The following is a 13059-nucleotide window of genomic DNA, read 5'->3' as shown; positions in this document are numbered from 1 at the left end:
CTTCGCGCCCCCTTGCGTTGTGGCGGTGAATAACATCACGCACGCCTATTACTCCCCGCTCAACGATAAATTACAACTGTCTGCGAAAAGCTATCTGCGAAAGCCTTGTCGCAAGAGCATGCAGAGGCCCTAACTCTGAGCATTGGGCTTTCCAGCAGGACCGTGCTCCATGCCACACACTCTGGTCAATCAAGGTGTGGATGGAGGTCCACTAGACCAAGACCCTGTCATGGCCAGCCCAATCTCCAGACTTGAACCCCATTGAAAACCTCTGGAATGTGATCAAGAGGAAGATGGATGGTCAGAAGCCATCGAACAAAGCTGAGCTGATTGAATTTTTGTGCCATGAGTGGCACCCAAGAGCAATGTGAAAGACTGGTGGAGAGCATGCCAAGAAGGATGAAAGCTGTAATTAAATGTCAGGGTAATTCCACCAAATATTGATTTCTAAACCCATTCCAAGTTCAAACATTAGTGTGTAGTTTAAAATTGAATATGATCTTGATTTCAATGCATTATTCAAGGTCTAAAAACACTTCATCTTTTTTGTTATTTTGACCGGTTGTCATTTTCTGCAATTAAATGCTCTGTCATTATATTTGTGTGGAATTTGGGGGAAATGTTGTTAGTAGTTTCTGGAATAAAACAAAAATGTCCATCTTCCTCAAACACACAGTAAAACCAGAGAAACTGATAATTTTGTAGTGATCGCTTAATTTTTTTTTCCAGAGCTGTATATTAATACCAGGGCTTTGAACCAGGATTTTTTTCCTATTGGTTCATTCCGAACAGAAACGGAATTTTAACGTTTCCGGTTTTGGGTTCCACCATTAAATAGACGTTCCCGAACCGGTTAGAACAAAAAAATTTTGTTCCCGGAACGGTTAATTACGTTCCCTGTCAGCTGTTTAACAAATGGCTATAAAATTATGTCTCTGTCTCATCCAGCTTAAGCCAAATGTAGGCTAATTCTATTACAACCTTCATTAAATAAGACAAGAAATAATTCAAAAGAATTATTATTTCAAATGTTGGCGATTTGGATTCTCAGTATGTCTTCCCATCTACACAAACAGAAAAAGTGCCAAAAATGAAAGATAATTCGTTTAGTGTGTTACCAAAGGCTAGTCAGGCCCTATAGAGGGCTACTGCATGACGTCACCGCGCCGCGAGATTTTGTTAGGCGCCATATTGGAAGACCAAGTACACATCTATGCAAGTACATACATACATAAAACAAACTACACCTGAAATGTAGCCAGGGCCGGTTCTGCCCTAATCTGGACCCGGGTGCAACATCGCGCAACCCCCCCCAAAAAAAACAAAAAAACACCAGTCTAAATCAGGACAACCATCACATAACTATAACTATAAACATTTTATATCAACTACTTTAACTAAATGGGCTATAATAAATAAGCCTGCAGGCAGCCACGGCGGGCTGCCTCAGAAAAGTAACCATTCAATGACAACTGAAGGCCTGCAGCCACGGCGGGTTGCCTCAGAAAAGTAACCATTTGTCCTACCTTAAAACTCGTTTTGCATTTTCTGCCTCCTTTTTTGTATTTTCGACCCTCCGTTTATTTTCTTTCCTTTTCTGAAAACCCGATTTGTGTCCAGACATTTTGTTCTGCTACCAACGAACTAACTTGTCAGGTCTCGTCTCTCGAGCCCGCGATGATTCCCGTGGGAAGGGCAACAACTGATACATTTTTACAAACAGCCAATAGGGAGGTTGCAACGTTCAGGCTCTTCTTTGCTCAGACACTCAGTAATGCACTTACTCACTTATTATCATGTGGAGATGTGATAGTAGTCCACCTTCCCGCTCTCTCCATTCAGTCAGCGAACGTCACACAGGAAGTGAACCCCAGCGGGTCATAGAAACTTGCGCAGGAGAAGAATGACTTTTTAATTTGTAGGCTACGGAAACTTTGAGGAACGAAATAAAAACCAGTATTAACCGGTTACTATTATTTTTAATAAGCGTTTCTGTTCCGGAACATAAAAAATAATAAAGTTTCTGGTTTCGTTTCTGTTCCATGTGAAATAGAAAAAGTTCCCGGTTTTCGTTCCTTGAACCGGTTCAAAGCCCTGATTAATACCCATAGTTTTTGAACAAGATTTTCAAGAACAACATAGGGCTGTGATGGTTAGGTGTCGACATACTTTTGGCCATATAGGGTAACTTAAATACAAGCTCACTTCTTTCACTATTATAAGAACTGTTTTGGGGAGTATTTAACGCTAGTTGAGCTTGATGAATAGCAAACTGCTTATAGGCATGTAGGCTATACCTCTGCTATTGTAACAATAGCTGTGTCTGAAATCACTCATTCACTACTCACTATCTAGGGAATTCTATATAGAGGACTATATAATAAGCTCACTGGTAAAATGAAAAAACGTTTTCAGACACTACGCTGCCACGCCGTTATTTACATCATTACTGTTGCGCAATTAAAATGTGCCAGATCAGTCGGCTGGTGGGTTTTCAAAACAATAAATGCATTTATTTTTTTCACGGTCTGGTTTCCATCAAATCCGGCACTCTGATTGGCTGGCGAGCGGGTCCGTATCCTACGATACGGACCCTGGTTACAGACCTCTGGCGACTCGCTCGTTCACAACAAACATAGTAGCATTTTTTGTCAACATTTATCTTTTTTTAATAAGATTTATAAGATTATCAAAAATCGTATACATTTTTGCCAGCATTTCTCAGGAGAATAGTATTAATTTTACAGCATGGATAGTGATAACGACAGTGTTCACAGCGAAAGCGAGTTTTACTACCCTGAGGAAGAAGAAATAAAAGAAAACATTTCAGGAGAAAGCTAAAAACCTCTAACCGTTGCTAATGCCGAGCAAAAACATGGCTGAATCCTCAATGACTTGATTTTGTATAAATAGGGGACTACATAGGCGGCAAAATGTAGTTTTTTTTTGTTTGTTTGTTTTTTTTCTCCTCCCTGCCATGGAAGTGCACTTGTATACTGAGGAGGAAGCAATTTGCATTACAGCCGTGAATGACGATTCAAAATGGCGGTGTGGCTCAGTTTTCCCTTTCGGGCGCTCTCGTTTTCTGTTAGAATTTGGTAAAGAAAAAATATATTATTTACCAGCTTAAGGTCGGTCCGTATGGTGAAATACCGTAACCTCAGCCCAGAGGGCCTCGCTCAGTACTTTCAAGACCTCGGTCACGGTATTTCACCATACGGACCTTGCAGCTGGTAAATAACGTATGTATTTTTGTGATAAATCCATATTCTACTGAGCGTATTTCCAGCATTAATAAATACAAAGTACTTTGTGTCTGCTGCATCTTTCAGTTCTTTAAAATCAAGGCTGAATACTTTCTTCTTTGCCGCTGCATTTTATTCAGTCAAATTCGAGGCTTTTGATTTGATTTCTTTCAGCACGACTGCAATGCACGATGGGATATATGGCTTGGTTAGTGACCATCGGTTGTACACTACTTTTCACAGTGCACTGTGGGATACTACGAGTTCACTATATAGGGTGTAATAATTCTCAATATATATTCAGATAGCACTACAAAATGGCAAATTTACTATATACAGTGGGGCAAAAAAGTATTTAGTCAGTCACCAATTGTGCAAGTTCTCCCACTTAAAAAGATGAGAGGCCTGTAATTTTCATCATAGGTATACCTCAACTATGAGAGACAGAATGAGAAAAAAAAATCCAGAAAATCACATTGTCTGATTTTTAAAGAATTTATTTGCAAATTATGGTGGAAAATAAGTATTTGGTCAATAACAAAAGTTCATCTCAATACTTTATATACCCTTTGTTGGCAATGACAGAGATCAAACGTTTTCTGTAAGTCTTCACAAGGTTTTCACACACTGTTGCTGGTATTTTGGCCCATTCCTCCATGCAGATCTCCTCTAGAGCAGTGATGTTTTGGGGCTGTCGCTGGGCAACACGGACTTTCAACTAAGATTTTCTATGGGGTTGAGATCTGGAGACTGGCTAGGCCACTCCAGGACCTTGAAATGCTTCTTACGAAGCCACTCCTTCATTGCCTGGGCGGTGTGTTTGGGATCAGTGTCATGCTGAAAGACCCAGCCATGTTTCATCTTCAATGCCCTTGCTGATGGAAGGAGGTTTTCACTCAAAATCTCACGATACATGGCCCCATTCATTCTTTCCTTTACACAGATCAGTCGTCCTGGTCCCTTTGCAGAAAAACAGCCCCAAAGCATGATGTTTCCACCCCCATGCTTCACAGTAGGTATGGTGTTCTTTGGATGCAACTCAGCATTCTTTCTCCTCCAAACACGACAAGTTGAGTTTTTACCAAAAAGTTCTATTTTGGTTTCATCTGACCATATGACATTCTCCCAATCCTCTTCTGGATCATCCAAATGCTCTCTAGCAAACTTCAGACAGGCCTGGACATGTACTGGCTTAAGCAGGGGGACACGTCTGGCACTGCAGGATTTGAGTCCCTGGCAGCGTAGTGTGTTACTGATGGTAGCCTTTGTTACTTTGGTCCCAGCTCTCTGCAGGTCATTCACTAGGTCCCCCCGTGTGGTTCTGGGATTTTTGCTCACTGTTCTTGTGATCATTTTGACCCCACGGGGTGAGATCTTGCGTGGAGCCCCAGATCGAGGGAGATTATCTGTGGTCTTGTATTTCTTCCATTTTCTAATAATTGCTCCCACAGTTGATTTCTTCACACCAAGCTGCTTACCTATTGCAGATTCAGTCTTCCCAGCCTGGTGCAGGTCTACAATTTTGTTTCTGGTGTCCTTTGACAGCTCTTTGGTCTTGGCCATAGTGGAGTTTGGAGTGTGACTGTTTGAGGTTGTGGACAGGCGTCTTTTATACTGATAACGAGTTCAAACAAGTGCCATTAATACAGGTAACGAGTGGAGGACAGAGGAGCCTCTTAAAGAAGTAGTTACAGGTCTGTGAGAGCCAGAAATCTTGCTTGTTTGTAGGTGACCAAATACTTATTTTACTGAGGAATTTACCAATTAATTCATTAAAAATCCTACAATGTGATTTCCTGGATTCTTTCCCCCCATTCTGTCTCTCATAGTTGAGGTGTACCTCTGATGAAAATTGCAGGCCTCTCTCATCTTTTTAAGTGGGAGAACTTGCACAATTGGTGGCTGACTAAATACTTTTTTGCCCCACTGAAGTTCACTATATAGTGAGTGATTTTGGACACAGGGAATAACTTGCTTAAAGAAGTGTTGCTCTTCTGGCAAGTCCTTTTGAACGGTCTATATTGAAATCTGACCAGTACCTGGTTTTGGTTTGGGACAAGAGACCACGGGGTGTCCTGGAATCTTTACGAACATGTCAGTTCATACAGGATACATACTCACTGTCAACTTTATTATGGACACCTGCAGATTCATACAGTTATCCAATCAGCCAATCACCTGCTAGCATCGTAATGCAATAAATCATGCAGATACAGTGCTTCAGGTAATGTTCATAATATCAGCAATGAATAAAGAAAATGTGTGACCTCTGTGGCATGGGCTGAATTATGGGGGGGGAACCCTAGGAGCAATCATGCATGTGACCAACATACATCCATGTGCAGGAGGGAAAAATTTCAGCGTAGGTCTTTACTTGAAAGCTTGTGAAGAGAATTTGAGAACCGAAGTCATTTTTAAGCTTGCTTTATTTCTTAACGTTATTCAGTTGCGTTTTCGGTTTTAGTAACCTCATATCGGCAATTAATTGTAATTAAATATGATCCTTATCGGCCTTTTCGGTTTTTAGCCATGTTGAATTTAGTTCGTTTGGTCCACGGCGGGCGTCGCTTATCTGCATGATCTTCACAAGACTTGTGCGAGACTTCGAAACGTGAAGCGTCAGCCAGGTGTCAGCGCCGCCAATTTGAAAACTTTCCCAAAACGAGTTTGAATGACGATTACTGCCTACTTTTTACAAACTTTCCTGATTTGCTCTCAAAACAAACACAACTTCCGGCTCGATTACGCCAGCATTCGAAAGAGGGCGCGCGCGTCTTTTGACGACGTTGGCAGATGTCGGTCACTTTGATTTGCGCTGTATGTTTTACTTCCGTCCTACGACGTCTCGCACAGGTCTCGGTGAATCTCGTTTACGGCCGTTGCTTTGACATATGGACTGATATATACTATTCAAAAAAAGTAGGGGATATTGGATTTACAAGTAGAATGAAATGCAGATCATGAGGTCAGGAAGGAAACAAATGACAGAAAAACATTACGGAAACATTTGTCAATTTATTCGAAACCCTGTGTAGTCAGTAAAGGACAGATTCTCCAGAATAAGGGTCAACACAAACACAGGGTCACACAGCAAATTTACCACCATTTTGAAAACGAGTCAGTAGCGGGTAAAACCCCCTCGGCGTGGCATACTCCTAACGAGACGTCCCAGGTCATTTTGGGGAATGTTATTCCATTCCTGTTGCAATGCTGCAGCAAGTTCTTGGACATTGGCAGGAGGTTGTTGACGTTGGCGTAGCCGCTGTCCAAGCATGTCCCAGACATGCTCGATGGGGGGAAAGGTCCGGACTGAGTGCTGGCCATGGTAATCTGGTGATATTCTGCTGCTGGAGGTAATCTGTAACGATCCTGGCCCTATGACATCTGGCATTGTCATCTTGGAAAATGAAACGGCGGCCATAACGACGTGCAAACGGCACAACATGGGGTGCCAAGATGTTGTCCCGGTAGTACTGCCCTGTGACACGTCCAGCAACAACATGCAAGTCTGTTCTGCCGGCAGCAGTGATGCCTCCCCACACCATTACAGAGCCACCCCCATACGGATCATGTCTAATGAAGTTAACGTCATGGAAACGTTCGTTACGTCGGCGCCAAACCCTCCTGCGTCTGTCCAGGAAGTCCACAGTGAACCTCGACTCATCTGAGAACATTACGTGGTTCCATCGGCGATTATCCCAGCGTTGATGATGACATCATTGGAGTCTGGCCCTAATGTGACGATCCCTCAAACAGGGAATGACACGAGGACATCGGGCGTGTAAGTGAAATCTGTGCAGTCGATTCCTGATGGTCTGGCCACTCACTACCAAGCCAGTATCCCTTCGAAGTTGAGACCTTATCTGATTTGCTGTTACCATACGATTTCTCAAGGCAATAGTGCGGATGAATCTGTCCTGAGCCTGAGTTGTTGCCCTTGGTCGACCGGATCGTGGTCTATCCTGAACAGACCCTGTAGCACGATGTCTGGACCATAATCTGCTGATGACAGACTGGGAAACATTCAATGCTCTTGCCACAACGACCTGTCTTGTGCCAACCTGTAGCATGCCAAGGGCACGTAACCTCTCATCCTGTGTTAGACGGCGCATGGTCTCTGTTTAATTAACGACTTCAACCACTGATAATCTGATGCTTTCTCTTCAAAATCTTCCTTTGGAGTGGCTCTAACCTTCCAATTCAGACTCATGCAAATTTGTGGCACGACCCCCTTGATCATCAGTAGCATCCCGTGCTGATCATGAGAGTGTCATTGATGTGTTTGGGTGATGAATTTCTTTGGAAATGCTTCCTCAGTAAGGAACTATACAACATGCTTTCGTATCCCTTTGTATATGTGAAAATTTGGATCTCAAAATAAAATATCCCCTACTTTTTTTGAATAGTATATTTCAAACACTCATAACTTGCTATAGCAGCGACAAAATAGCTATCAAAAATGTGTTCCTATATTTAATAAAATGATAAATTTGCCTTCAGTTCTCCTTTAAACAGTTGAGCTTTTGACTTGTAGCAGTCAAGTAACACCATAAAATGTACCTACGGAGCTGCCTTGTTTAACTGTTCGTCCAGCTGTGAGCAGAAACTTCTTCAGTGAATGAGCTCAACGAATCCTTTCTGCTTATTTTAAACCTTTCCCTTTGTGTGGCAATTCAAAATGGCATATCCACACCACAAAAGCAAGTCCTCAAACATGTAATTCATCGCACTTTAGTAAGATATAATACAAACAAACTTATCAGAGCCCCATTTTTAAGCTTTTCAGTCAGCTGGCATGTGCATTTGGATCTACATGAGTTCAGATGAATAATTATGCTCATAGTAGCAGGAAAGGAGATTCAGTCTCATCCTCTTCCGTGTCTTTTGGAATGTAATTGATGGTTCTTCTCCAGGGTTGATGCAGACCACTGTGAGATTTATTTCCCCAGAGAATGATTCACTCACACACACACACACACACACACACACACACACACACACACCAAAGAGGCACACGCATTGTTTAATAGGAGATAACAATATGCCATGCAAGCCAAACAAAGAGCCGCTTGCATTCAATTCCAAAAATGCCTCATTCTCTTGATGCAGACGGAGATTATTTTTTGATCGCTCTCTGCAGTTTGTCGCCCCTGGCGTGTTTTCATATCGGTATTGAATTAAACCAGGCGGTCCGGGAAGGCCATCCTCATCTCGTTTGTTTAAATGCCACACCAGAAGAATGCAGGAGTGAAGCAGCTGTTGACTGATAAGACCAGTGCTTGGATTTCTTGGCTCACTCTTGGCCTTTCCTGAGGAGACGAGGTTAAGGGCCTGTTTTTACCCAGAAAATGGAACAGGTTTTAGCATTTCCTTTATAAATATGCTATGCATTCTTTGGAGTATACACTTCCTTATGCTCTACCATGGCAACAAAATTAAGAGTCGAAAAAAAAATAATCATAGATCGGTTGTAGTGTAGTGTCTGACTTTTTTGGACCTTTTTTTTTAACGAGTTCTTGATTGATTTTTTTCTGCACATAAATAACTGTAAGTGTAATTATAAGCATATGCGTCATAACCACAATCTGACGTTAGACTAGGGGTCATGACATCACATGGGGATGCTTGATTTACAAATGGAGTAAAACTCAAATGAGAGAAAAATCTCGATCTCGGCTTCTCGTTATTTTACAAAATAATGTTAGAAATGTTAGTGAGATTTTGTATGCGGTAATATGAAATGTTTTACTGAGTCACATTCAGGCAAACCACGTTTAACAGAAAATTCCAGGGTTTTTTAACCTGGGTCTTGTTTTCCCATGTCCTTGGTGCAAATATTTACTAGGGACAACGATGATTGAAATCGGTCCAGTATTGAGTTAGAGCTCTATAACTGGCAATCATCCGTATCAAAGTAAACCACTTGTTTTCAGCACCGACAGGCTCCAAATGTTATAAGTGTCTGACCACATAAAAAAAAAAAGGATTCACCTGTGTCTGGTTACCTAAGTAACTATAAAGAAACTATCGAAAATGGCTGACTGACTGTTTATACACTCATCGTTTTACTTTTCTTCTGGTCGCCACCGCAACACCCCATTCAGTGCCTGTAGTCGGTTATCACACGGTCTGTTTTCTGATCCTATTAAACTGCTCCCTAGCACTTTCTTGTAACCTACACTACCGTTCAAAAGTTTGGGGTCACTTTGAAATGTCCTTATTTGTGAAAGAAAAGCACTGTTCTTTTCAATGAAGATCACTTTAAACTAATCAGAAATGCACTCTATACATTGCTAATGTGGTAAATGACTATTCTAGCTGCAAATGTCTGGTTTTTGGTGCAATATCTCCATAGGTGTATAGAGGCCCATTTCCAGCAACTATCACTCCAGTGTTCTAATGGTACAATGTGTTTGCTCATTCAGTACGTTTACATGCACATCCAAATCGAGCTACTGTCAGTGATCGAGCTAAGGGTCCCAGCAGGGGTGCCAGAGAAATCCAATCCTACATGCACACAAGGAAATCGAGCTATTGTGTGAGGTACATTGTACACCCGAGCCACAGGTGGCGCTACACGCCCCATCGTGTTGGTACACTTCCGGTTGTCGTCATGAAGAAGAGCTATTCAAGAGTATAAACAAAGTTATCAGTTTCGTGTTCACAAGAAGAACGACGACGAGGACAGCAACATCGAGAGATGTTGTTCCTCCTGACCTCTTCTGCTGCTTGCTACTACTACTGTTGTCATGCCGACCGAGGCTGTTGTGTTTCCCGCTTGTGGTCTCGTCACTCGTCACTTCCGGAAGGGGCAGTGCTGAAGTAAGTAGGTCGACTACGTAGCTCGATAGGGTATACATGCACTAAGTGGCTCGGCTACAATCGCATAATCTAGGTCGCGTAGCTAGATTACGAGAAATCCAGTTCAGTTCGATGAGCTAAGGTGTTTCCATGGCATTTAGAACTTCGATTTCAGTCGAGCTACGGCAGAAATTCGATTTTCTCCATGTGCATGTAAACGCACTGAGTGCTGAAGTAAGTAGCTCGATTACGTACAGTGGGGCAAAAAAGTGTTTATTCAGCCACCAATTGTGCAAGTTCTCCCACTTAAAAAGATGAGAGAGGCCTGTAATTTTCATCATAGGTACACTTCAACTATGAGAGACAGAACGGGGGGAAAGAATCCAGGAAATCACATTGTAGGATTTTTAATGAATTAATTGGTAAATTCCTCGGTAAAATAAGTATTTGGTCACCTACAAACAAGCAAGATTTCTGGCTCTCACAGACCTGTAACAACTTCTTTAAGAGGCTCCTCTGTCCTCCACTCGTTACTGTATTAATGGCACCTGTTTGAACTCGTTATCAGTATAAAAGACACCTGTCCACAACCTCAAACAGTCACACTCCAAACTCCACTATGGCCAAGACCAAAGAGCTGTCAAAGGACACCAGAAACAAAATTGTAGACCTGCACCAGGCTGGGAAGACTGAATCTGCAATAGGTAAGCAGCTTGGTGTGAAGAAATCAACTGTGGGAGCAATTATTAGAAAATGGAAGACGTACAAGACCACTGATAATCTCCCTCGATCTGGGGCTCCACGCAAGATCTCACCCCGTGGGGTCAAAATGATCACAAGAATGGTGAGCAAAAATCCCAGAACCACACGGGGGGACCTAGTGAATGACCTGCAGAGAGCTGGGACCAAAGTAACAAAGGCTACCATCAGTAACACACTACACCGCCAGGGACTCAAATCCTGCAGTGCCAGACGTGTCCCCCTGCTTAAGCCAGTACATGTCCAGGCCCATCTGAAGTTTGCTAGAGAGCATTTGGATGATCCAGAAGAGGATTGGGAGAATGTCATATGGTCAGATGAAACCAAAATAGAACTTTTTGGTAAAAACTCAACTTGTCGTGTTTGGAGGAGAAAGAATGCTGAGTTGTATCCAGAGAACACCATACCTACTGTGAAGCATGGGGGTGGAAACATCATGCTTTGGGGCTGTTTTTCTGCAAAGGGACCAGTACGACTGATCCGTGTAAAGGAAAGAATGAATGGGGCCATGTATCGTGAGATTTTGAGTGAAAACCTCCTTCCATCAGCAAGGGCACTGAAGATGAAACATGGCTGGGTCTTTCAGCATGACACTGATCCCAAACACACCGCCCAGGCAATGAAGGAGTGGCTTTGTAAGAAGCATTTCAAGGTCCTGGAGTGGCCTAGCCAGTCTCCAGATCTCAACCCCATAGAAAATCTTTGGAGGGAGTTGAAAGTCCGTGTTGCCCAGCGACAGCCCCAAAACATCACTGCTCTAGAGGAGATCTGCATGGAGGAATGGGCCAAAATACCAGCAACAGTGTGTGAAAACCTTGTGAAGACTTGCAGAAAACGTTTGACCTCTGTCATTGCCAACAAAGGGTATATAACAAAATATTGAGATGAACTATTGTTATTGACAAACTTTTCCACCATAATTTGCAAATAAATTCTTTAAAAATCAGACAATGTGATTTTCTTTTTTCTCATTCTGTCTCTCATAGTTGAAGTGTACCTATGATGAAAATTACAGGCCTCTCTCATCTTTTTAAGTGGGAGAACTTGCACAATTGGTGACTGACTAAATACTTTTTTGCCCCACTGTAGCTCGATAGGGTTACATGCACCAAGTAGCTCGGCTACAATCGCATAATCTAGGTCGCGTAGCTCGATTACGAGAAATCCAGGTCGGTTCGATTTCAGCCGAGCTAAGGTGTTTCCATGGCATTTAGAACTTCGATTTCAGTCGAGCTACGGCAGAAATTCGATTTTCTCTATGTGCATGTAAACGCACTGAGTGCCTCAGAAGGCTAATGGATGATTAGAAAACCCTTGTACAATCATGTTAGCACAGCTGAAAACAGTTGAGCTCTTTAGAGAAGCTATAAAACTGACCTTCCTTTGAGCAGATTGAGTTTCTGGAGCATCACATTTGTGGGGTCGATTAAATGCTCAAAATGGCCAGAAAAATGTCTTGACTATATTTTCTATTCATTTTACAACTGGAAAACACAAAATTGTCTGGGTGACCCCAAACTTTTGAACGGTAGTGTAGTGTAAATTAGGTAATACCAGACAGCTGCTTTTTTTTTTTAACCTGGTTTCCACATCCAAGGGCTTGTTTCGATACAAATGTGGCCCAGACTGAATTAATTACTGTGCACATAATATTAAGCTCAAGGTGAACACAGGAAGTCGACAAATCTCTGAGGCTTGTGCAAACTGATGTCATCGGGGAAATGAAGTGTAAAAGTAATTAATGGTTTCTGATGAAGCATGGCTGCAGCTGATGATCCATCTCTTACTGCTCTTGACCATAAAGGACATGCTTCTAATTTTTAAGCTTCTCATTTAGTGCTTCAATAGATACTATCATGGCTTTTTTGTCATAAATTAAAAAAAATAATAAAAATCAGTATGTTGCTACATGATATCTACTGTGTATAATATTCACCATTCTGCAAGTCTAATTCATTTCTCAACAGGCACAACAGTGCTGGTTTTATGTCCTGTCTTGTATTCAAATCCCAGTGCTGTCAGAGAGCCACTATTGGGCCCTTGACTAAAACACTTATCCCTCAACTGCTCAGCGAAAGAGTCTGGCAAATGAGTAAATCTAAATTAATTATGCACAACAGACAGAAGTCTTTTTAGTTCTTTGGATAATTGTACCTCAGAGGGTCTATGAATATCTAAAGATACCCATCTCTAAATCTGGCCAGTGTAACGACTGTTGTGTTGAATCAGTTTATTAAAAAAGTAAACACAAGTC

Source organism: Neoarius graeffei, chromosome 4 (genome assembly GCF_027579695.1).
Source record: "Neoarius graeffei isolate fNeoGra1 chromosome 4, fNeoGra1.pri, whole genome shotgun sequence".
Taxonomy (NCBI): domain Eukaryota; kingdom Metazoa; phylum Chordata; class Actinopteri; order Siluriformes; family Ariidae; genus Neoarius; species Neoarius graeffei.
The sequence above is the reverse complement of the archived record's forward strand: the minus strand, read 5'-3'. Positions refer to the sequence as shown.